The sequence below is a fragment of the Lemur catta genome, chromosome 1 (genome assembly GCF_020740605.2).
Source record: "Lemur catta isolate mLemCat1 chromosome 1, mLemCat1.pri, whole genome shotgun sequence".
Lineage (NCBI taxonomy): Eukaryota > Metazoa > Chordata > Mammalia > Primates > Lemuridae > Lemur > Lemur catta.
The window spans coordinates 236,300,532-236,326,339 of NC_059128.1; the positions used below are offsets into that span (position 1 = coordinate 236,300,532).

Genomic DNA, 25,808 nt, shown 5'->3' on the forward strand with positions numbered 1-25,808 from the left:
AGGTGGTGAATAGTCAAACTTATATGAATGCTCATTTACATGTCAAGATGGTCTTCAATATAATTAACAATAAATATCTAGGCTATGAATTATAAGTAGACATAGAAAGCTTTATTATTTTAAATTTTAAAAACCTGTTTACAAAATCATTTTTTAAACTAATTTAGAAAAAAGGGAAATGTGTTCAATACACAAAAATTTTCCACAAACTGAAAAGGAAAGAATAGGCTACTTGATATAAAAATGAGCACACACAGTTAATTTAGAGAAAAGTAGTTGCAAATGATTAATCAAAGATCACAGGTCAACAATGCTGTTGACATTTTCACTCTTAAGTTGTGCAAAAATTTTAGAAGTTATTGCATCCATTGTTGGAGAATGTGGGAAACAGTTCCTCTCATACACAACTTGAGATTGTAAGTTAGCACATCTTTTTTGGAAAGAGATATGGATTTCTTTAATAAATTAAATAAAATTATTTAAATTAAAATTTAAACTATCCTATGCTCTCACCCAGCAATACCACTTTTGAAACTCTAACCTATAGAAATAAAAGAAAGCTATGTAAGGATATAGGATAGATGTATAAGGATAGCTCTTTAACTTTTGATTTTACAAAAAACTGAAAATCTCTGAATATTCATCAGTAGGAAATGGTTCACTAAATAATATATTCTGTACTCTCTCTGTTTCTCTCATCTCTCTATACCTCTTGATCGCTAGCTCTATCTTTGCCTCAATCTCTATTTATGTATTAAGGCTGAAAGGGAAGCCATGGTATTTTTAAGCACAAAACACAAGTTGCAGGAAGCATATGGTGGTACTGCCCAAGTTTTGTCAAAAACCAATCTGTAGGCTTGTACAAACATAGAGAATGATGTAGATATATACATCCCACACTGTAAATATTTCCTTCAGTAGGGTGGACTGAAGAGAAATATAGGTGGAGTCTGCTCAGTTTTATTTTCCACACTCTTGTGTTATTGGATTTGTTGAATCAAGTATCATTAACTCTGTAATTAACAAAAACCTAACAAAGTTTAAAAATCAAGGTCTTCCTCATTCACGCTCTCCTTTCTTTGGGTAATTATTCTTATCTTAGTTTTCTGTAAGAAACCTGTCTAATGACTTTGAGAAGGCATACTCAGACAGCATCCTGGAGTAGATTTCCCTCTGGCAACTGGGCAGATGTGTCCGTTGCATGTAGAGGAATAGTGACGTTAGAAACACTGATAGGGCCCTTTCAATCTCATCATCTCATTTTGCTTCTCATAGTGACTCTTCATGGCAGTGAAGGAACTGAAGCTCACAGCAGTTGGGTGCCTTGTCTGAGGTTGTCCAGATAAACAGAAAACACAAAATTTAAAACCTAGATCTTCTAATTTCACACACACTCCTCAGGGTAAAGTTTCCTTTTGGTGATATCTCCCTCTCTGCCCCTAAATGTTATCTTTAATTTTTATTAAGAAAAAAACTTTAACCATATGAATTTTTAAAATTTTTCTTTTTGGAGGATTTTCGGGTAGGAAGAGTAAGAAACATACCCCAAATATGCGTCAGGCCTATCATCTTCCTCAGGCTGGCTGGCTGGGCAAGAAGTTTGACAGTGTGATTGTGAATATCTGCCAGTGTTTTAGAGAAGACACCACACTGCTTATGGTGTCTAGAATAACACATTTTTAAGAACATATGAAACAAATCAGTTTACTTCTACTAAAGACTATGCCTGCACATCTCTTTTCTTTAAATTATCCTAACCAGTATTTTCCCATGTATATATCTTAATGTCTCTGGCTTTTCAGTTTTAGGTCCAAATATTCATCTAATTTTAGGTCCAAATTTAAGGGACTCTGATTGAACTTGACCCTTGAGATTTCGTTCTATCAGTATAAAGCCTTAAAGAACTGCAGGGAGCTCAAACCTTGTGAGAATTTACATTGACATTACTACATATGTTTTTCCTGCCTGATAATATTAGCTATGAATTACTGGCTAATATTTGTCGAACATTTTCTCTAAGCCATACACTATGCAAAGAAATTTTCATATTTTATCTCATTTTATCTTTACAACGATGCTATCAAGTATTACTGCCAGTTTACATATATAAAGTAACTAAGCCTCAGAGAGGTGAGATAGCTCTCCCAAGGTAAGGCAGTAATTGGCCAGAAAGGATTTGAATCAGGTCTACTAAACTCTGCAACCCATACTTCCTTAAGCCTGGTGAAAAGAAAAAAAAAGAAAGAAGAGAAAACAAAGAACATTTAACCTTACAAAAACCTACTTAATAATGCAGAAAGGCACTTTAAAATTTGGGGTAGATTTCTTGAAATGCAAGTCTCATCTTATTCTGTTTTAAGGAACAAAATAAAACAAAAGAACATATGCAGGACTTCCTTGGAATGTTATCCTGTAGTGAGCTTTAATGATTTCTTTCCATGTTATACAGAGAACTAGTCTGGCCTCCCAGTCCCTGGAGATGCAGTTTTATATTATGCTTTTTGTTTAAAGTAATTTTTATCCTCTAAGTGGATAACAATTCAGTTCTAGGTGAACCGAAGTGATTTGTAAAAGAGCAAAGAGCTGTGCAACATTCCAGAACAGTGAGAGAATTCTCTACACATGTAGGAAGCTGTTGGCTGAGTGAAAATAAGATAGTGGCTGCATCAGCTGTCAAAATTGTAAGGAATACCATTGGGTCTGGAAATTCCAATTTATGCTTTCAGTTTTTCTTTGATTATTGAGGAAGGAAGGAAGCAAATAATTACTGAGAATTTTCTGGGCCAGATGTTATGCTAGGTAATTTTCACAAATTTTCTAATTTACTGCACTCGGAAAACCTTTTGCGAATCGCCTATCCCCATTTTACCAGAGAAATGCAAGATTCTGCAACTAAAATATGACAGAACCAGAAATCAAATGTATGTCTTTCCAGCTTCAAAATTTGAAATTGTTAGCCATGTGGAAATTTCTGCAGATGCATACTATGACTTTCCTTCAATTTATTTCATCTTCAAACTTCTAGAAAAAGTTGTCAAAGAATCTCAGCAACTTCAGATAAAAAGAAGTTTTATGAAACATTTTTCCAGAACTTTTGGGCAAAATATTATACACATAAAACTACACATATGGCTATCAATTTTGTTTTTGAATTGGGAAAATGCAAAGCAAAGTACAATGGTAGCTCTTTATGTTTTCAACTGCCAGTAAGACACCCAAAAACACAGTAGGTATGGTATCAGTATTGGTTAAATTGAACTAAACACAAAATCTCTCCCTCCTAAGAACCACTAGTCTATCTGTTTGACATAGAAAAAGATTTAAGAATCCATATGTGATCTAGATTTTGATTTATATTCTGAATTCCAGTTCATCAAACAAATTTCTGCACTCGGAAGTTCTGTTAGTTCCACATTCCTCATGCTACTCTTTGTTCCGAAATCTACATTAGACATTTTGCCTAATGTCTTATATCTAACCATTTTTTCTTAGCTTTCAAAGTCTTTAATAACCTATCCTGTGATAACCATCTAACTTAAGGGGAGAAGTACAGAGGGAACATTTGAGTAAGAACCGAAGGGAAGAGAAGCAGTAGAATACTGTTGTGAAAGTTTTGTGCCTCTAAAATTCTTGGTTTGAGTCATGTACATGTTAAACACATGTAACTGTGTTTAATGCCCTGAGTGATATGTCTGTGCCTTGTTAGTCTGTAAGAAAAATGTACTGCATTTCCAATTTACTCTTTTCCCACTTTCTCCATCTCCCTTCATATCCTTGGCCGCTCTGTGGACACCCTCCCTGATCTCCTTCCATTACTGGAAATATCCGTGTCTATCCTCAGATTATTTTGTTCTTGGGCTTTCCTCCTGACCCATTTTTCTGATGTTCTTCAGTCAACACACTTGGTCTATCCTGGACTGTGAACACAAGATATAAAAAATGGAATTGTTATAAACTTGAGTAAAACATAATTAACAAAAATGAAATGAGAGATAACATTGCAGTGACAGTGAGTTGCTGTCTACTTAAGAAAATATAAAACCCAAATTTGAATGGTTATTGACATTAACTCCTGGAGTTTCTTTAAATTAGGAACATCAGTTCTGAAGCAAAATTACTGGTCCAAGTGAGTATTTCTGGATCTAGAACAGAGAAATGGTAAGTGATAACAGAGAGTGAGTCTTCTTTCTGGTATTTGTTGCTGTTGTTATTGTCAGAAATTATTATAGTTTAGCCAAAAAGTCTACACTGGGGGTCCAAGTTACTTTCCATACAATTGCAATCTGGTATTCACGTAGTTAAGATTTTCAATGAAGGCAAATAAAAGAACACTCCTGCCTGGATCTACAGCTCCATTGATTGGCAGCATGGAGTAAACTAGCAAAATAGCCTACGGTTCACTATCTTCTTAATCAATATGGTGTTGTTTGTGAATTCTGGCTCTTTATGCTGTGGATTATAGAGTGATCTTATAGCTACAGGGGGTGGGCTCCTCTCATTTGTTTTCTGATTTTTTTTGAGGGCTTTAATAATATGTGGAAGTCATCCATTAGGCTACCCAGATTTGGTTAGCTCTAGGCTTTACCTCTGTCTTCCACACCATGTGGCCATTGAAATGGTAGCTCAATGTCTCCAAGATTTGATAGAGAGATTTCCATGTTGAAAATGGGGTACAAGGTGAATTCCATTACATGTATGTACTGTGTAGTGGTAAAGTCTGGGTTTTTGGTGTACCCATTATCCAAGTAGTGTGCTTTATACCCCAAGGGTAATTAAATTTTCATCCCTCACTGCCTCCCATCCTCTTCCCTTGGGAGTCTCCAATGTCCATTATACCACAATGTGTGCCCTTTTTGAGCCATAATTTAGTTTCTACCTAGAATTGACACTATTGGCATTTATTTTTCTGTTCCTGAGTTACTTCACTTAGGGTAATGGCCTCCAGTTCCATCCAAGTTGCTGTAAAAGACATTATTTCATTCTTTCTTATCACTGAGTATTAGTCCATGTACACATATACCACATTTTCTTTATACATTCATCAGTTTATGGGCACTTAGGTTGACTTCATATCTTTGTGATTGTGAATTGTGCTATGATAAACAAACAGGTGTGAGTGTCTTTTTTATAAAATGACTTATTTTATTTCAGGTAGATCCCCAGTAGTGGAACTGATGGATGGAATGATAGATTTACTTGTGGTTCTTTGAGAAATCTCCATACTGTTTTTCATAGAGCTTGTACTAATTTACATTCCCACCAACAGTGTATAAGCATTCCCTTTTCACGGCATCCACACCAGCATCTACTGTTTTTTGACTTTTTAATAATGGTCATTCTGACAGGAGTAAAGTGATATCTCATTGTGGTTTTAATTTGCATTTCCCTGATGACTAGTGATGTTGAACATTTTTCATATTTGTTGGCCATTTGTTTCTCTTTTGATAGAATAATACTCTACTGGTATTTCAAGTTTATTTTTTTATTTCAGCTCATTATGGGGGTACAAAAGTTCAGGTTATATATATTGCCCATACCTCCCCATCCTGAGCTTCAAGTGTGTCCATTCCCTAGACAGTGCTCATCACACTCATCATGTAGGTATGCACCCATTCCCTCCTCCATCCCCCCAGTCAGAACTTCAAGAGTGTTCATTCCCCAGACAGTGTGCATTGCACTCATCAAGTAGGTATACACTCATCCCTTCCCTCCAGCCCCCACCTCTGTCCGATACCCAATTGGTGTTATTCCCAAATGTGCACTTACATGATGATCAGGGAAACCAGCTTGCTGGTGAGTACATGTGGTGCTTATTTTTCCATTTTTGGGATACTTCACTTAATAGAATGGGTTCCAACTCTCTCCAGGAGAACCAAAGAGATGCCATATCACCGTTATTTCTTCTAGCTGAGTAACATTTCATGGTATACATATACCACATTTTGCTGATCCATTCATGAATTGATGGGCATTTGGGTTGTTTCCACATCTTTGCAATTGTGAATTGTGCTGCTATAAACATTTGGGTGCAGGTGTCTTTTTTATAGAATGACTTTTGTTCTTCTGGGTAGATACCCAATAATGGGTTTGCTGGATCGAATGGTAGGTCTACTTGAATCTCCTTACCTTTCTGATGTCTTCCCCAGAAACTAGAAGAATTAACTATCTACTATTCTCTGCTTCCATAGCACACTGCACAACTTATAAAAGCACACATCATGTTGTTTCCTTATCTTTCTCTTTCCCTCTATTCTATGACTTTCCTGAGTGCAGAAAGTGGTGTCTAATTTCCTAAAATGATTGTTGTTATTATTGTTGTTGCTGCTATTATTGTTATTATTTAATCATTGGAGATAATCACAATAACTGATATTTTGGAAGGGTTCAATGTTTGATTTTTAAATGGATGGGCTATGTTAACATTAATTTCATATAATTAAATGCTGTATTGAAGATCAAGAACTTCTGACTTCTAATTCTTCAGGATTGACTGTGGGTTTTTGACATTTTTTTGCTTCTAGGTCTACCCAGTTCTGCTGTATATTGGCAGCCTTTCAAGGTTCAGAAATGATGCCTTGTCTATTTGTATTACACCGGTCCCCAGATCACCATAGGTTCTTAATAAATCTTCTTTCTAATCAGCTTTTGAAAATGGAGCTTCCAGCTTTACTGCAGTCAGTTATGTAGATGGCTGTCACCAGGGCCTTCTATTTAACTACAACCACCTTTCCAGAATTGCTTTTCTTTCCTCAGCTCCATTTATGAGGCTGCAGCTTTCCAGAACCATATGTTGCAGCCAAATTGTGCTTTCCCCTAGTAGTAGGATATCAATTTTTTTTAACACTATGTTATTTACTAGTCCCTTGGTTATACAAGAAAACTAGGAATCTCACACATGTTAGCAATTGTAGCTCCAGTAGCTAAAGATTTACTACAGGCAGGCATACGTTTACAAGCTGCTTTTCAGATCTCATCTCTTACCTTCCTGGTGTTACAGGAAAAGTATATGTCAGCCTGAATCTTGAGCGTGCTCTAGAGCTGGACATTCATTTGTGTGTGTGTGTGTGTGTGTGTGTGTGTGTATTGGTCTGGATGAGTACATAATCCAAGAGAATGATGCTTTTAAATTTAGTTATGTCTTTAATATTGTTATTGGTGTTACATGTCTGTGATTATTTCCCCACTGGCAAACTAAGCCTTCATTACAAAATCCAGTCATGCAATTTGAATGCTTTAGAGATAAGGTTAAGGCTCTGTCAGAGCACTTAACCACAGGTGTAAAAATGTTGTGATTAAAAAGAGACTGCAAATTTAAGTAGGAGTAATTAGAAGTGAATTCTTAATTGCAAAGTTACACAAGCATTTATGCTTTGCTTTGCTATCCCAGGTCTTTGAAAAGTGCTATATAAATGCAAATTGCTTCTCACATCATTCATGCCATGTATTCATGACATTGAAATGTGCATTTATACTGAACTAAGCTTAATAAAATACTGAATATAAAATATCTATTAAATAGAGCTACATTACCATCGCCCCCAAAATGCATTTCTGTATTTTTCTTTTTAAACACGTACCTATGTTGATGAGATGCAAGTTCTGTCTTCACATCTGATTAAGAGAATTAAGTATAAAAATAAAATTCTTCAGATTGATTAAACTACAAAAGTATAAGCAGTTTTTAAAAATATTATTATTGTAGCTTAAAAGCATTTAAATTAGTTTCTGAATGTGAAACACATGACTATTGTACTAAATTCATTGTCTTTTGGCAATGTAATATGCTTTACATCTTCTTCCAAGACTCATGGAGATAGTAATTAATTAATTATCCAAATGTATTGGTACTACAGATACTTAAACCTTTGTTTTGACCTCTTGATATAATCTCCACATCAGAAGTTTGGGTTGTGGATTAAAGAATGTAACCTTTATGAAGACCTAGATTTAAAACCCATGGAGAATGACTAGGGTCTAATTTTCACAAATCTATGCCAGACAATGGTAAATATCATGTCCGCCTATGCTTACATGGTTCATGTAAGTGTAAACAAAAAAAAAATTATTTTAGGGCAGTGCTCCTCAATCAGGTATGTATCATTACATCATTTGAGGATCTTGTTATAGATTTTGATTCAGTAGATTTGAAATGGGGCCCAAGATATCGCATTTCTAACAATCTTTCTTGTTATACAGGTGCTATTATCTACAGACAACACTTAGAGTAGTAGGGTTTTAGGTCAGGGGTCTGTACTTTTTTTCTGTGAAGATAAAGATGGCAAATATTTTAGGCTTGTGAGTCATAGGGTCTCTTTGGCACCTAATCCATTCTGCCATTATAGCACAACAACAGTCATTGTTAATACATAAACAAATAAGCATGATTATCTTCTGATAAAACTATACTTAAAAAAGCAGGAGTCAAGTGGATTTAGCTCCTGGACTGTAGGTTGTTTATGATTCTTTTAGGGAACTATGGGTGTTCTAACAAACTCATCTATACTTGAAACTTGCACCTTTTCAAAATTAATACAGCGAAGATTAAATTCAATTCTTAAATGATCTTCAATGATTTTCAGGCTCTGAAATTTATAAATATAAATGTATAAAAGCCTTATTTACATTTATTTGTCTTCCATTTCCTTCCCTTCCTGATATCTTCATTTCCTTTCCTCCTTCCCCATGTTAAAGAGTTCCTAGGCAACAAACACATCAGGCAGAATATGCTCACAGAACCCTCAAGAGACTCTTCAAAGAGCAAGGCTGTTGAGTAACAGAGTTTTTTTATTCATTGGGTGATCTCTCCCTTGTTCATTTTTCTACCTCAAATAATCCAAATTCTCAAATGAAGCCACATAATTAATCAACCAGGTGGTATTGGAAACTGAAGTTGAAATGCATGAACAGATTCTCTACATCCAATTCTTTTCCCTATCTGGGTCTAGATAATAAGACTCCTCCTCTGGACAGACCTTTATATATTTCCAATTTTCTAACATCAATTCTGGAGTTCACTTAACGACTCCAGAGTGGATATTTCATTAAACTGGTAAGGTAGGTTCACAGGTTCACATTCACTATCCCAGAGGGAGCAACTACAATATCAATGTCTAAAGTGCCCTTTATTTCTGCATTTCAGGGGAAATAAGAAATGTGCCAAATTGTGTTAGGAATATTTAACATTGTTAACTATTAGGACTGTTACTATCATCATACAATACCAGGTAATTATTATGGCATTTTTATTAATTTGACTACTAAATAGTCAAGAATTTGAAAGCATTTATATACCATTTCTTTTTGAAATATGAGAAATAAAAATAAAACCCTAAGCCTCCAAATCTACTGAACAGACCCCCTCTTGGCCAAAGAGACCCCAGACAAACCTTAAAATTCAGTTCCCCGGGCTTGACAGGACCGGAGGTCAGACTGGGCCTCCTTATACCTCCTCTCTTCCTTAACTGCCTCAGGCTTTCTTCCTAAGGGTTAAACAGAATCAGGATTTGGAAAGACTTGCTCCACGGCTGATTTCAATCAACTGCCTAATGCTGCTCCTCCCTTCTGCAGTTCCAGCACTGCAGCTGACCAGCATTCCTTCCTGATAAGGGCCCACCTGCCATGGAGTGGTTCTGGCCAGGAGGCACACAAAGGGTTTCTGTGTCCTCTGCTTCACCTTTTGACATCAGAGGGCCAAAATCTCCACCCTGGGATCAGGCTACACCCACCATATTTTGTACATGTGACATATGAAGGGGCAAAGACCTCAATTATGCATGCATGTGTTTTTCTTTTCATAAATATTCATGACTCCTCCTATAATATGTTAAATATTGTATATTTGGCCACCCTGCTCATCATAAATTTCTGCTCCCCTTGCCCTTCCCTCCAAGTATGTGTTTCCAGCTTCTGGCCAAAGGCTATTGCTTCCCAGCCTGCCAGAATGGCCAGCCTGCAGGTTACAATCCTTTATGAGAAATAAAACTCTTCTTTCTAAATTTATGAACCTCATCATTCTTCAGTTGACAAATACAATATAGCAGGTAAACAGTGTTAATAGAAATAATAGATTAGAACAGGATTAGATAAACTTTAACCTGAGGGCCAAATACATCTCACCTCCTGTTTGTGTATGGCCAGCAAGCTGACTGCTTTTTACTTTAAATGGTTGCAAAAGAGAAAAAAAATCAAAAGATGAATAATATTTTGTGACAGAAAATAACATAAAATTTAAATGTCAGTTTTTATAAATTAAGTTTTATTGGAACATAGCCAGACTTACTTGTTTTTGTATCATCTGTATGATCTATGGCTACTTTGCCCTACAATGGCAGAAATGATTAGTTAAAACACGAGACTGTGTGACCCTCAAAGCCTAAAACATTTACTATCTGTGTATATACTGAAAATAACTTTAGCAATCCCTATACTAGAACATAAAATGTCCCATCATTTATATCTGTATACTTCACTAAAATTGGGTTATGCTTAACTGATTAATTAGTTAAAACAAAGCAGTTAAGAAGGTTGAGTACCATGGAAAAGGTATTTAGAGTAAAGAATTAAAGAAATTGGTTAGAATATCTGGATCTTATCTAGTTTACAAAATAACAATAATTTTCATAAAAATTAACATTTCATGCATGCTCACTGTCTACCAGGCATTGTTCTAAGAGCTTTGTGGGCCTCATGGTTCTTGTTACAACTAGTCAACTGGAATTATCTCACAACCTACATTAACCATTTGAATTAGGCACTATTGTTATCTTCATTTTGGATATGAGTAATTGAGACTTAGAAGGGTTAAATAACTTGCCCAGTGTCACCCAACCAACAAATGGCAAAGTCAAGATTTGAACAGAAACAATTTGACTCTTTTTTTTTTTTTTTTATTTCAGCTCATCATGGGGGTACATAAGTTCAGGTCATATACATTGTCCATGTCCCGCCCATCCCCCCGAGTCAGAGTCCCAAGCACGTCCGTTCTCCTTCTCCAGACAGTGCGAGATCAATGTTTTAAGCATATAATAGAGCTTACCAATAGTTTACAAAGATAGTACCAATTTTCTAATATATGCATTGATCATTAGGCAATTTGTATGTGGGAAACCATCCATTTGCTCACAATCCTGTGGACTTCTGGCCTGAATGTGGTCTCAGTTAATTTGCAATGAAATGAAACTTCTGTAGATTATTATTAATATCACTGAGCTGTACACATCTTTTAAAATTGATTTTCATATTTCCCTCAGTGTTTGAGTGACTGAAATAAAATGAAACCAGGCATATTAAAGTTTAATCTGGGTAAAATGGAAGCTTTGGGGAAAGCTGAGGAGTATTTTCAGTATACAGAAAATAGCAGTATTGTGAAGGGCTTTACAGAGCAGAAGTGACTTAGGGTAAGGCCTCAAAAAAGGGCAACTGCATTATACTTTGCATACATACAATTGTGACCTTTTTATTTACCTGGTAGTCTCATTACAATTCTTAAAGGTTGATAACCTTTACTTAAATACATTTTTTACTATGCCATACCTATGCATGTATGCATACATAAAATCAGGTGAACAGAGGGCATAGTCAGGGCTTTCATTACTAAAATTAGATGCATCACTAGCTTTATCCTCCACTAAAAATTTAGCTAGCACAGAGGACAATAGGTTATGTGCATAAAGCAATTAGTGATATCAAGACCTAGACAATCACCTAAATCCAGGGCGAGCTACCTTAACATAAATTATTTATTTACCCTTGACTTACTATACTGTGCTGGGGGGATTTCCTAGGGCTTAGAGTGAGTAAATTCTACTACTAGCAAACATGGTTGCTATGCAATTCCACTGGTGGAATTAAAATCTATTGGGGTAAATGTGGGGTTAATTGTAGAAATGAAATTGTAGAATAAAAAGTGTTGTTTTTATTTGTTTGTTTGTTTTGAATTGAGGAAATCACAAGAAGAGTGCTTTGAATTCTCCGTGTATTTCTTTGTCCCCTTTTTGCATCATAGACCTCCATTGCTGACTTTCAGGCAGGTCTGTTTAAAGAGGCTTTTGCCCAAGTGATTTGTGGGGCTCTCTTGAGTGAGTAATTGGGCATTCAGTTGGAAGCTTTATTTGGACAGTGGGCTAATAGGCTAATTCTGTAGTCAGAAATGCAGAATTTCTATGTAGACAATGATTTCTTTTTTTTTTTTTTTAAATAATAAGTTGTCAAGCCAATTTCCATTTTCCTTCCAAGCATTTTGCTTTCTTTTGATGGCAGGCACTTTTGGTAAACAGATTATGTTAACTGTATTCACTTCTCCATCCACAGAAGAAATATTGTTTTTCCTCTAAAGAGAAACTTAAATGTGATATTTATAATTCACATGAAGGCTGTGGGAACTAGCATCAAGTGCTTATGATTATATTCAGATGATAAAAAATGTAATAAATGTCTAGTAGAGCTTGCTTATTACTGTTGGCCTCAAGTGCAACATCATTTAAATTCAAACAGCGCTGCCCTCTGCTATGAAAAAATGCCCAAAGGGCAAAGAATTGTCTCCAGGGCTATTCATTGATGTAAGTTAAACCCTGGTGGAGAACAGTTTTCCATGGACAGTATGAAAGGGAAAACCAGAATGTTTTGTGGAAAACTACTTATTTCAATAAATAATTGCATTAGATAATTGAGTCTTTCAATATGAATTTAAAGAGAGTTAGGACGGAAAGATGAATAGTAACATGTAGTAATAACTTAGCGTGAAAACAGCCTTAGCGGCCACTTTAGAAATGAACATACAATTATTAAAGCCCCATCATCTTATTTTATTATTTATTAGAGGTCATGGTCTGTTAAGTTCCCTATAATCTGATGGAAATATGAATTTTGACTTAGTAGTACTGTATATAACCCAAATCTAATGTTGGATTTGGTTTTATTAACCTAAGGAAGACAGGAAACACACACACTTCCACACCCACACATACATCTCCCACAATTTGCCGAAGGGAAAAAAATAAACAATGAAATAAAACAACCAAATAAATGAATTGGGAAAATACAGAAAACCTTGGGGAGGAAAAATAATTTCCTGGCCTCTATATTTCTTTTTAGATTTGTTTGTTTTGATTTCTTAAATATTGATGAATATTTGTGTCAAATGATATTTGAATTCTTTGGCAGGAAGCATACATTTCTTAAAGAATGTTAGGAAGTAGCATTTGAAAGTATAAGTGGAATGATTTTAAAAACAACTATTTCTTTCCCTTTTTAAGAAAATAAAAGTAACATTTTTGTCACTGATTTAATATATAATCATGAACAGCTGTCATTATTTTAGTCATTTATCATAATTGTACCTTACTTCTCTTTAAAATCAAATGAGGTAGCAATATTTACCCTGTTAGGATATTGATATGGGATATTGATAGTATGTAATGAAAGAACTATTTAAATATATCAGCATTATTTCAATGCGTTTTCAAGCTACCCCAAAATATTTAAAATAAACAAAATATTTTCTTTAATTTTTTTGAATACCTAGACCTGCTTTTTCTTTTATTAGTGGAAGGAGAAAGCAGTATTAACCAAATTCTAGTCAATTCAGTTAAGCAGTTATTCCCGGTCTTCTCTCAAAGAAAATAATGTAAGTGCAAAAAACAGGTACCTACTTTTATGTTTGATTTAAGAAAAATAGGTATATTTTCCCAGACACTGTTCTCAGCTCATGGCCTTTGTCACCATGCTCCCACATGCCTCTGAATTCCAGTATCATCCAAATCAACCGAAGTTATCATCTGTCTTCCTTCCTTTAATGTTTTGCCCTAATGTATTTGAACTATCTACTACTAGACCATTCTACTCAGATGATTCCTTATTTATTGCCACCCAGGTTTCTGATTTTCCTTCTCAGCATGCTCCTTGTATTTTCTAATTAGATCATCGAGCTTCTATCACTCTCTTCTTAAAAAAATTTCATTCCCTGAAGAGCCAGCCCATCGCTACACAATCATACTATCATTTCTATCAGTCAGCTCAAGAATGAAGCACACTACAGCCAAATAGGCATCTTGGACAAACTCAGTTCCTTCTTCCCTTTGACAAAACTGATTTTCCATTCTGGAGCACAGTGCACTGCAAATAATCATAACTGAGAAATAAAAAGATGAAAGGTAAAATGAGGTAACCCCAATACAATGTTTTCAGCTATACACAAAATCTGGCTTTCTATCTGTTGTAAGCTTTCAGAATTCCTATGAATATGATTAGTCATTTTGTTTTAAAGATTTCCTTTCATATGCCTTAAAAGAGAATTCAACATTTATCTTTTCTTTTTTTTTTTTTTTTGAGACAGAGTCTCACTCTGTTGCCCGGGCTAGAGTGAGTGCCGTGGCGTCAGCCTAGCTCACAGCAACCTCAAACTCCTGGGCTTAAGCGATCCTACTGCCTCAGCGTCCCCAGTAGCTGGGACTACAGGCATGCGCCACCATGCCTGGCTAATTTTTTCTATACATATTTTTAGTTGTCCAGACAATTTTCATCTCTATTTTTAGTAGAGATGAGGTCTCGCTCAGGCTGGTCTCGAACTCCTGACCTCGAGCAATCCACCCACCTCGGCCTCCCAGAGGTCTAGGATTACAGGTGTGAGCCACCAGGCCCGGCCAACATTTATCTTTTCTAAATTACATTGTTACTTCAGCACTAGTAAATATATTTCTTCCTCCCTCCCTCCCTCCCTTCTTTCCTCCTTTTACTCTTTGCCTCTGTGTCCCTCTCTTGGGAATAAGAACTTCTCCTAAACAACAACAGCACCAATATAAATATCAATGAAGATAAATATACATCTGGAGATTACAAACAGGTAAGGTGTGAAGAGATTTTTCATGTAAAAATAACCTATTTATCACTTTTATTATGTTCAAAATCAATTTATTTAGTGAATTCATGTTACTAAAAGAAAAAAAAAACTTTACATTGAGGAGTTAAGTGTTTTCTACTTAGCTTTAGTTTTTAGTTTACATTTTTAAATGAAGTTTTAGTATCTTCTTTAATCTATAACAACTATGGAATCTTAGTATTATTAACACCAGCTGACGGAGTAAACTAACTTTACTTTAATTCATGTTAATTCATGAGATGAATTCATTGACCACAGGAGGTCAAATAGGGTTCTTAAAACTAAAAGCTCTGGTCCCCTGCTTTGATAATGTTACTATAGTCATTTTATATAAGCCCCAAGTGAGTAAAAAGAATAGTTTTGTTCAATTTCTAATCCCAGTTTCTTCATGATACATAAATCATACTAAACCATTCCTCAAATTTATCATTTATCTTCTGTTTTAACATTTTAGTGATGAGAAAATCACCATACCATTTTAATAACATAATCATGAGAAATGACTTCTTTATACTGACCTATAATTGACTGCTTTTCTATTCCTGGTGGTCCCACTAATATTGCCAAAACTGAATGGTGGCTAAATTTGGTAGATTATTTTTTAGAGGTGGCCAGGAGCAGAGTTTTCATGGGGAGTACCTTCTGATACATTTTAATATGTTTGTTATAGGTATGTACATTTACCTTTGCCCCTTGAACAACATGGTTTTGAACTGCACAGGCTCACTCACATGTGTATTTTTTTCAGTAAATATATTGGAAAACATTTTGGAGATTTGCAACAATTTGAAAAAACTCACTGATGAACTATGTAGCCTAGAAATGTAAAAAAAAATTATGAAAAAGTTAGGTATGTCATGAATCCATAAAATATATATAGATATTAGTCTATTTTATCATTTACTACCATAAAGATATACAAATCTATTATAAAAAGTTAAAACTTATCAAAACTTAAGCACGAAACACGGACTGTACATGGTGCTATTTGCAGTAGACAGAAAAGTAAAGAAGCATAGAGATGCAGTATTAAATCATAACTGCATAAAATTAACTGTGGAACATACTGTCCTATTGTAAGAATTTCATAGCCACATCCTGTTGTTATTGTGGTGAGCTCAAATGTTGCGAGTATCCACTTACAATGCCGTGTGACGCTAATCGTCTCCACACGACTAGTTCGTCTCTCCAGTAAATTGCATATGGCAATAAAAAGTGATCTCTCACAGTTCTTGCATATTTTCCATCATGTTTAGTGCAATATCATAAACCTTTAATTATTCCATAGTACCCATGTGATGTGCCAGTAGAGATGTTGGAAGTGCCCCCAAGAAGTATAGAAAAGTCATGACATTACAAGAAAAAGTTGAATTGCTTGATATGTACCATAGATTGAGGTCTGCAGCTGAGGCTTCCCACCATTTCAATATTAATGAATCCAGAATAAGGACAATTGGAAAAAAAAAAAAAAAGGAAATTTATGAAGTCATTGCTGCAGCTAAGCCAGAAGACACACAAACCCTGAACTTTTTGTGAAATACTTATCTCATATTGAAAATGCAGATTTTATGTGGGTGCAGAATTGCTATAAGAAAACCATACCTAAGACTCTAAGACAACTTGAGTTGAACAACAACTTAAAGCACAAGGAAGGTGAAAGATCTAAATCTGAAGAATTTAATGCCAGCAAAGGGTGGTTTGATAATTTTAGAAGGAGGTTTGGCTTTTAAAAATGTCAAGATAATAGAAGCAGCAGCTTGTCCTGATTGAGAGACAGTAGACAAGTTCCCAGCCGTTACAAAATCATTAAGGAGAAATAATATCTGCCTAAATAGATGTTTAATGCAGATGAAATCACCCTATTCTGGAATAAAATTCCCCAAAGGACATTTATTAGTAAGGAAATGAACACCAGGATTTAAGGCAGAAAGAGAGAAGCTAGCAGTTGGGGTTTAGGTTCAGGACTGCCCTTATCTATAAAGCTGCTAACTTCTGAGCCTTGAAGTAAAAAGGTAAAAACCAGATGCCAGTCTTTTGGTTGTACAACAAAAAGACCTGGACAATGAGAACACTTTTTTCTGGACTGGTTCTATTAATGCTTTGTCCATGAAGTCAGGAAGTAACTTACCAGTCAGGGATTGACTTTTAAAGTTCCTTTGATATTGGATAATCCCTCTGGTCCCAGAGCCCCATGTTCAACACTGAAGACAGTGAATTGGTCTAATTGTCCCCAAATGCAATGTCTCTAATTCAGCCTCTAACTCAGGGGGTAATAAGAGCCTTTATTGCTCATTGTACACAGTACTCTAAGGAAAGGGTTGTCAATACTAGGGAAGAGAACACTGATAGAGAGACCATCATGAAAGTCTGGAAGGAGTATATCATTGTTATGGAAAAATTGTAAAAGCCATAAAGCCCAAAACAGTAAATCCCTCTGTGTCTAGCTGTTGTGCATGACTTCATAGAATTTACACAGAGCCAATCAAGGAAATCACAAAAGAGATTATGGAAATGGCAAAAAAGGTGGGTGGTGAAGGGTTTCAAGATAGGGATCTTGGAGAAATTCAAGAGCTAATAGACACCACACCAGAGTAAGTAACAGAAGATGACCTGATGGAGATGAGTACTTCTAAACCAATGCCAGAAAATAAGTCGACATCAGACAATCTGGCAAAAGGGTTCTGATTATTCAACAGTGCTTTTGACTTCTTTTACATCATGAGTCCTTCAATGATATGGCCACTAAAAATAAAGCAAATGGTGGGAAAAGTATTGTTACTGTATAGAAACATTTTTAGAGAAATGAAAAAGCAAAAAAGTCAGACAGAAATTGTGATGTGTTTCCATAAAAGTACACTGAGTTTGCCTTCCTCTCCTGCCTCCCCTTTCCACCTCTTCCACCTTTTCAGCCTCTGTCACTTCTGAGACAAGACCAACCGCTTCTCTTCCTTTTCCTCCTCAGCCTACTCAACCTGAAGAGAGTGAGGATGAAAATCTTTATGAAGACTCACTTCCACTTAATGAGTAGTAAATACATTTTCTCTTCCTTATGATTTTCCTGAAAACATTTTCTTTTCTCTCTTGTTTTATTGTGGGAATATAGTATTTCATACATACTACATATGAAATATGAGTAAATCAACTGTTTATGTTATTAGTAAGGCTTCCATGCCACAGTAGGCTATCAGTAGTTAGTTTTGGGTGAGTCTTATACACAGATTTTCAACTGTGTGGTGTATTGGTACCCCAATCTCTGCATTGTGTATGATAACTGTGTATGACAGATGACACTTGTTATCAAATAAGGATATTGCTGCCTGCCCTATCACTAATATTTAGGTATTTACCACTGCCAATGACTTTCACCTCACTTCAAATAATAACAATTGGAAAAGAGGCTCTCTCAAGTACTTGCCCTACTTATTCTTTGCTATTTTAATTGTCCACTGGGCTATAAGCTTCCTGCTGGCAGAGTTCCCATTGGTCTTGTTCAGAGCTGTATCTCTAGAACTTCACTGTCTAATATGATAATCATTAGCCACATATAGCTATGTAAATTTATATTCAAACTAATTAAGCTTAAGTAAAATTATAAATTTAGTTTCTCAGTCACACTGATTACACAAGTCCGCAATGACCACATGTGGCTAGTGACTACCATATTGGATAGGGAAGATTTAGAACACTTTCATCATTGCTAAAAGTTCTGCTGAACTGCATTGTTTTAGAGCCTAGCATAGTTCCTGGGGGGAAAAAAAAGAAATATACTAACTGAATTAGTTTATTGGGAAGCAGAAATCCCATTTACTTTGCCTTTATGAGAGAAAGTACACTTTGGATGCTAGCATAGGAGTATGTGTGCTTCTAGGGGTTTTGCTGTTGTTGTTTTTGCTTGTTTGCCTCTGTGGGAGGAGGCTGAGTGCCATTCTTATCCCCCTATAATCTAATTCCTAGACCAGAAATACAGGCAAGAATTATCATATCCTAAGAACAAAAATCTCATGAATCATTTTGAACACTGATACATATTTATTACATGGTGGTAGTAGTGGGGACCTTCTACAAATGATACTTCTTACTGAACTGTATTAAAAGAACTCAGCAATAAAAGAATCTGAAGTTTCAATTGCATCATGATAACTTCTTTGACTAAATGAGATATGCCAGGAAAGCTTTGAATGAAGTAGGTATATTTAAGAGAATAGCAAAAGTGCTACAGAAAAACAATTGTTAAAGAAAGGTGATTTTTGATCAAATATTCTTTCTTTAACTTTCTCTCATTCTATAAATTTTTCATTAAGTTCCCCAAAGTAAAGATTCAATTTAAGTTCTGTCATTCCATCTCTAGTTCGCAGTGCTTAGACATATTAACACCCTGTATTACAAAATATTGTGTACTGGCCATAGACCCCCAAATAATAGAATTTATTGTTTTCTTGTCATTGATGAAATCCAGCTAGGCATTTTAATATCTGTTCACTGTATAGAACTGTTTCCTTTTGGGGTATGATATCAAAACAAGGAGAAGATTTACAGAAAATTGCAAAGATAATACATAGAGTTTCAGTATAACTCACACCTGTGTCAGGATATCAATGAGTCAGTTGCTATATCAATCTAATAAACTTTTATAAGTTATTTAAAAAAACAAGGAGAAGAAAGTGATGAGATCCTTTCAACCTGGTGCTTGTAGTTTCAACTGAAGTGAAGGGAATATTTTTCTAAGCCACAGATTAAAGAAGAGCATAATGGAAGCATGACAATTTGAAAAAAAGAAAATGACATAACTCATTAATATTTCCTCAGTGTTATTTTATCTAAGGAATTCTAGGGAGCTCTGAAGTTACTTATCCAAAATTCCTCATTGGGTCGGAGAGGTCATGTGACCACCAGAGATCTTATGAAATCTCAGCAGCTCATTTGAATCCTTGACACTTACATGAATGGTAGAGAAAAGAGACTTTTGAAATGCATTCTTGTGACAAAAAATATTTACTGAGAATTTATTAGTGTCAAGCCATTGAATGTCTTCAAAGATGAGACAGACATAGTTTCAAAGAATATACATAAGTTCAAATAATTGCGTTGGTGCCCTCTGTCTGAGAGACACACTCCTGGGCATCTACTCTTATCAAAGACAATAGGATTGTGGATGACTTAAAAGGGTGACTATTCATCTTATTTAATTGACATTTTATAAAGTAACACTTATCAGACTTCAACAATAAAGCACAGTATTTACTTAGAAATTGCTCTAAATACTTAGCAAAAATATGCCTTGTCAGAATAATATTCATTGATGTTTCCCTGCTACCAACTAGAAAAGTTACTGACTTCTTACACTTCAGCTGTGAAACATAATATAGCTATTTAGAGGACAATTTCTGTTGGAGAATGTAAAAATGCTTTCATTCATTCATTCTTTCATTTAACAAGTATTAATTCTGCATCCACTGTTTAGGTACTGAACTAAATGCTTGGGATTCACCATTGAACAGAACAAACATTCTTGCTTTCCAGGAGCTTACATTTTAGTAAAGTCATAAAATTTCATAAAGACATGTAAGTTTCCCACTGTATTAGAAGATGATAATTATGAAAGACTAAATCCGTGGAGCAAGATGAGAAGCATTGGGAATGGTGGGTGAGGGGGAGATCATGTTTAAAGAGGATGGTGAGAGTTGGCCTCACTAATGTCTTTGAGAGAACCCTTGAGAGAGAGAGAGATTTAATGTAGAAGCTTTGAAGAAGTTTCTGGACAGTATCATGACTGGACATAGGATAGCACCTAGTTTGTTTAAGGAATAGCTAAGAGGCCAATGGGACTGGAGCAGAGAGAGAGAGAGAGGTGAGATCATAGAGGTACAGGTGCCAGGGCAGGTGCCAGGTGTGAAAGGGTTGACCTTACAGTGAAATGCAGAGCTATTTCAGGGTCTGAAGCAGAGGAGTAGCATGTTCTTGACTCACATTCCACTTAAATGTTGTTGGACAAAATAAATCTTACATAAATTTATTTTAAAATATGTATGGAAAAGAGTTGGAACTTACACCCAAGTTAATGTCACATGGCTTATTCAATAGTAAATATTTATCAAGTATACTCAATATGTGCTAGTAGGGATTTCAAAGTAGAAATTTTTTTGACAGGTTTAATGATTTTCAGGTGCATACTTCAACTTTAGATATTTATATTTCTAATTGGGTCTTATTTGTGTGAAGCTATTCAATAAGTATGTCTCTAAAGAAAACAGGTGAGCTCTGACAAAAATTAGGCAATGATCTCATTGTTATTGTGACTTTTAGATAGGAACTGGGATGAAACTGCAAGAATTTACTGTGGGTAGTTTTTCCATGCTACCTTTATGTTTACTTTAAAAGAAACTGAAAAAAATAATCAGATGGAAAGATGCCTTTAGGAAACATAGGTAAGGACAATGCTAAATTTTTCTTAATGGACCTATTTGCAAAACCAGTTTGTATCATTTCTACTGAACACATATCAGGGGAAAATTATTCACACAAAACCAAACCATCACCAACAGAGCAATCTGACAAAATGAGCCTATTCTCAGAAATCTGCAAATTGTTTTCATCTTGAATTTTCTTTCAAACCAATCTAGGATACCTGGGTATTGTTAGCATGACCACATAATTTTAGGAAAAGTAGGAAACAAGTTCTGACCAAAAATACATGTATTGCCAATACATCCTTACTCAAAAAAGTGTATTCTTTAAATATTTTACTCCTTTACAGCATGGTTTGAACTAATCTGACTTCCTTCACATTGTCTTTAACACCTGTTCATTACTCTTATTTCTGCTACAGACACAGTGGAGCAATTTAACACAAAAACACCAGTTTTTTCTTTGTTTTTTACCTATGTTCCTCAAGAGCTGGAAACAAAAGACTAGTTTTAATAGCTTATTAACTCCTTTCTTTGGACCAGAACTTTGGCTTAAAGAATTATTGTCTGCATTTAAAGTCTGTGAAATGGGCTACCTTGGGAGATCTTAGGGAAATTTTGAATCTATCTTAGCCTTATATTCTCACCTATAAAAGGAGATAATATATTTGAAGATTAAACAATCCATGTTGATCTTCTAGCACAGTGTCTATTATGCAATAAGTGCTGAGTAAATTTTTAATATTATCATGCATCTCATAATCCATGTTACTTTTTATAACCAGATTAATTTTTATAAATCATTCTATGCATTACCACCCTAAATAAAAGACTTTCAAGAATTTACTACTTTCCATAACATAAAATTCTTTTTTCTTAGACTTGTATTAGAAATTCCTACTGGCTAGAATGTCCCTGTAGTCTGCAATGAAATAAACTCAAACTAATTTTCCATGGATATAGCCTACAACTTTTTTTCTTAAGGTCTATTTTAGTCAGACAGATCTCCTCACTCTTCCTAAACCAATCCCTTACAATGTGCCTTGCAAAGTTGATCTCCTTTCCTGTTTTTTTTCTTTTTTGAGACAGAGTCTCACTCTGTTGCTCTGAGTAGAGTGCCATGGCATCAGCCTAGCTCACAGCATCCTCCAATTCCTGGGCTCAAGCGATCCTCCTGCCTCAGCCTCCCAAGTAGCTGGGACTACAGGTACATGCCATGATCCCTGGCTAATTTTCCTATTTTTAGTAGAGATGGGGTCTCGCTCTTGCTCAGGCTGGTCTTGAACTCCTGAGCTCAAATGATCCTCCTGCCTCGGCCTCCCAAGAGTGCTAGGATTACAGGCGTGAGCCACCAAGCCCGGTCTGATCTCCTTTCCTTTACTCACACAATTACCCACACCTAAAGTACTATTTTTTTCTTCTTTCTTCTGCAAGTTTGAATCCCATTTATCTTCAAGGATTGGTTCTAGATAAATTTTTCTATAAAGTAATGACTACCCTTCTTCCTTAAACTCTATAGTACCTCTATTGCCTCTTTATTTATTTGTCATGTATCATATGTTGTTGCTGTCTGACTTTTTCTTTGTTGATCATTGATCCCCAGGTAGTTTGAAAGCTCCTAGAAATGAAGAAGCATATTATTCGTATACACTATAGAACACGGCACAATACTAGGCACAGAATCAGACCCAAATTTTGATTAACGTGCTGTTCCTAATATGTAAGGATCCGTGTAGTATGTACATTCAATTTAATCTTAGTGAAGGGATGAGGGAATTTTTTTTGAGAGCAGTGCAGATATGTGTCAGAACACAAACCAAGGGCAGTAAATCATTCAGGCATTGATAATGAAAGTCTTGGAAAAGATATTTTATTAAAGAGATAGTAATCTTTTTATGAATACTGTTTTAGGTTTTGCTGCGACTTTATTTGGAACCAGGCAGATGCTGATAATCTAAGCTGATCATGATCTTAGGATCAATTCAATCATTATAAATGTTAGAGGCTTGCTCTGTGTGTGTCTGAGAGAGAGAGAGCAAGAGAGAGAGAGACCTAGAGAGAGAACGAGAGAGAGAGAGAGAGAATAGTTCTGCTTTCACTATGTGCCTATGGTAATAAATACATATAAAGCAACATAAACTAGATTTAATACTTGATTATTGGAAGAAAATTTTTAAATGAAACCTATATTCTTAAAGATGTTCAGTAAGAAAATCTCAAGGAATATATTTTAGAGTACAAATTTTAAAAGGTAAAATATTGAAAAGAAATTTTAGATTAGGCAATACATGCTTTTTCTTCTTATTTTTCAGAAGAGTTGAACACAGCTGCACCTCCTATATATATCTGAAGTCCAACGTTTCCCAATTTGGGGAGGGGGGGATCTCTCCATTTGTCAAATTACTTTCTAGAAATTGAAGATCTAATAATGAATGCCAACCCTGGTTATAAAAATTCTGACTATTATACAGTCACTAGCCTAGTGCCATTTACTCTAGATCTTAAATTCTTCTAATTGAAAGACTTATTCTTTCATTTCTTAGGTAAGTAGAAAATAATTAATTATAGTGATGATAAGTTTTTAAAGATCTGAAGTATATCTCTCTTCCCCATAATAGCCAGTAAAAGAGTGATGGAAAAATAGAATATGTTATTGAACCACGTTTGTTCTAGATCAACAAAAATCTTTAGGAATTAGGAGATATATATCCACTTTTTCCAGACTTGCTTAACATTTTCAGGGAATTATTTGAATGTAGTGGTTTTAAATATGAATCATTCAATGTTTAGCTGATTACTATCTGCATTGATGACATAATACATGTTATCTCATTTGACATCAAATAATTTTGGTTGATTTTATAACATAATTCTGCAAATTCAAGAAATAACCACATCTGTTTTTAATGTTTTCCTAATAATTTATTATTCTGACATAATTCAAGTTACAGTTTTATCTTCATTTTAAATTTTTAAAAAAAGTGATTGCTATTCTCATTAGGTTGTACTCTACAAAATTTGATTACAGTGTTGGCCATCAACAATTTTTCCCAAATAATTTTCTCTGTTTAGGTTTCTTTTTGCTTTTATAAAATGATCATTTATCTTGTGCTCCATTGCTGCTTAACTTTCAGCTCTTAAAATGTGTAATATGAGGACTATATTAAAAATGTAACTTATTTAGCTAATATAATTTTAAATTAACAAATTTTAATTATAAGCAAATAAATGCTTAGACATAGAAATTTCCCAACTACAAATTTATCCTACAGATGCATTCACAGAGGTATGTAAAGACACATGATCAAATATACAGATCAAACAATATGGAGTATTGTTTTCTAAAATCAAAACTTGAAATAGTTCAAGAGACTCATGAAACAAATTATTATATTAACATACATTAGAATATTATGCAGTTATTTAGAAGAATGAGGCAGCATTATATATATATAAATAAAATAATAATATATAAATTCTAAAACCCAAAAACCATATTACAGAACAGGGTTTATTTTTTTTTTTATTTTTTTTGAGACAGAGTCTCGCTCTGCTGCCTGGGCTAGAGTGAGTGCCGTGGCATCAGCCTAGCTCACAGCAACCTCAAACTCCTGGGCTTAAGCGATCCTACTGCCTCAGCCTCCCGAGTAGCTGGGACTACAGGCATGAGCCACCATGCCCGGCTAATTTTTTGTATATATGTTTTTTTTTTTTAGTTGGCCAGATAATTTCTTTCTATTTTTAGTAGAGACAGGGTCTCACTCTTGCTCAGGCTGGTCTCGAACTCCTGACCTCGAGCGATCCACCTGCCTCGGCCTCCCAGAGCTAGGATTACAGGCGTGAGCCACCGCGCCCGGCCTCAGGGTTTATTTTTTGATCTAATATATTTAAAAATATAATACATATTAGCATAAAGAATAAGTAATGTATATTAATATATATTTTTATATTAATACATCCATAAATGTCTATATATCAATTCACAGGATATGTCTGAAAGGATTAGCGACAATGATTAATAATGAATTTCTCCATTTTAGTTAATTTATCCAAATGACTCTTTGGGGTAGGAATTAGGCAGCCTAAACTTGGGTGTGGGCTAGATTTTAATCTTCAATTTCTCCTATACCATTCGAATATTTTATTATGAGAATAAATTATTTTTATAATCAAACAACACTAGCATAACTTAACACTTTTCACTTTTTTTCCTAGGTGTTAAGAGAAGTCTGAGAAATATGAAATGAACACCTTCACCTCAAGAAATAAAAAGACAGGAATTAGACAGCAGAATTTTTATTATTGTTTGTAAGAATAAAAGATGAATGTATTAAGGACATGAATTTGTTGTATTCATCATTCAGAGAAAAGATTATAGTTGGCACTTTCTGACATTTTCATAAGAGAGCTGTAAAACTATGCAATTTCATAAATTTAGAATGACATTTGAAAGTATATCCTTCTATGTAATTGTGTGGCTTTGTTGTCCTTCTGTCAGTTTTGATTGACACTTAATAATTAGGTGTGGA

General features: G+C 34.9%; 1 long non-coding RNA gene across 3 annotated transcripts in view; it reads left to right on the plus strand.

Moving 5' to 3' along the window:
- LOC123642239 overlaps window positions 1-25,554 on the plus strand; it is a 156,293-nt gene extending 130,739 nt beyond the window's left edge. For 2 of the 3 annotated variants that reach the window (XR_006736411.1, XR_006736407.1), the window contains 2 exons: window positions 14,766-14,839; window positions 17,785-17,848. This is a non-coding gene — a long non-coding RNA (uncharacterized LOC123642239). Of the gene's footprint in view, window positions 1-14,765; window positions 14,840-17,784; window positions 17,849-25,494 lie in introns of those variants that run through there. The other variant, XR_006736409.1, reaches the window with a different exon arrangement.
- The last annotated feature ends 254 nt before the right edge of the window (window positions 25,555-25,808 follow it).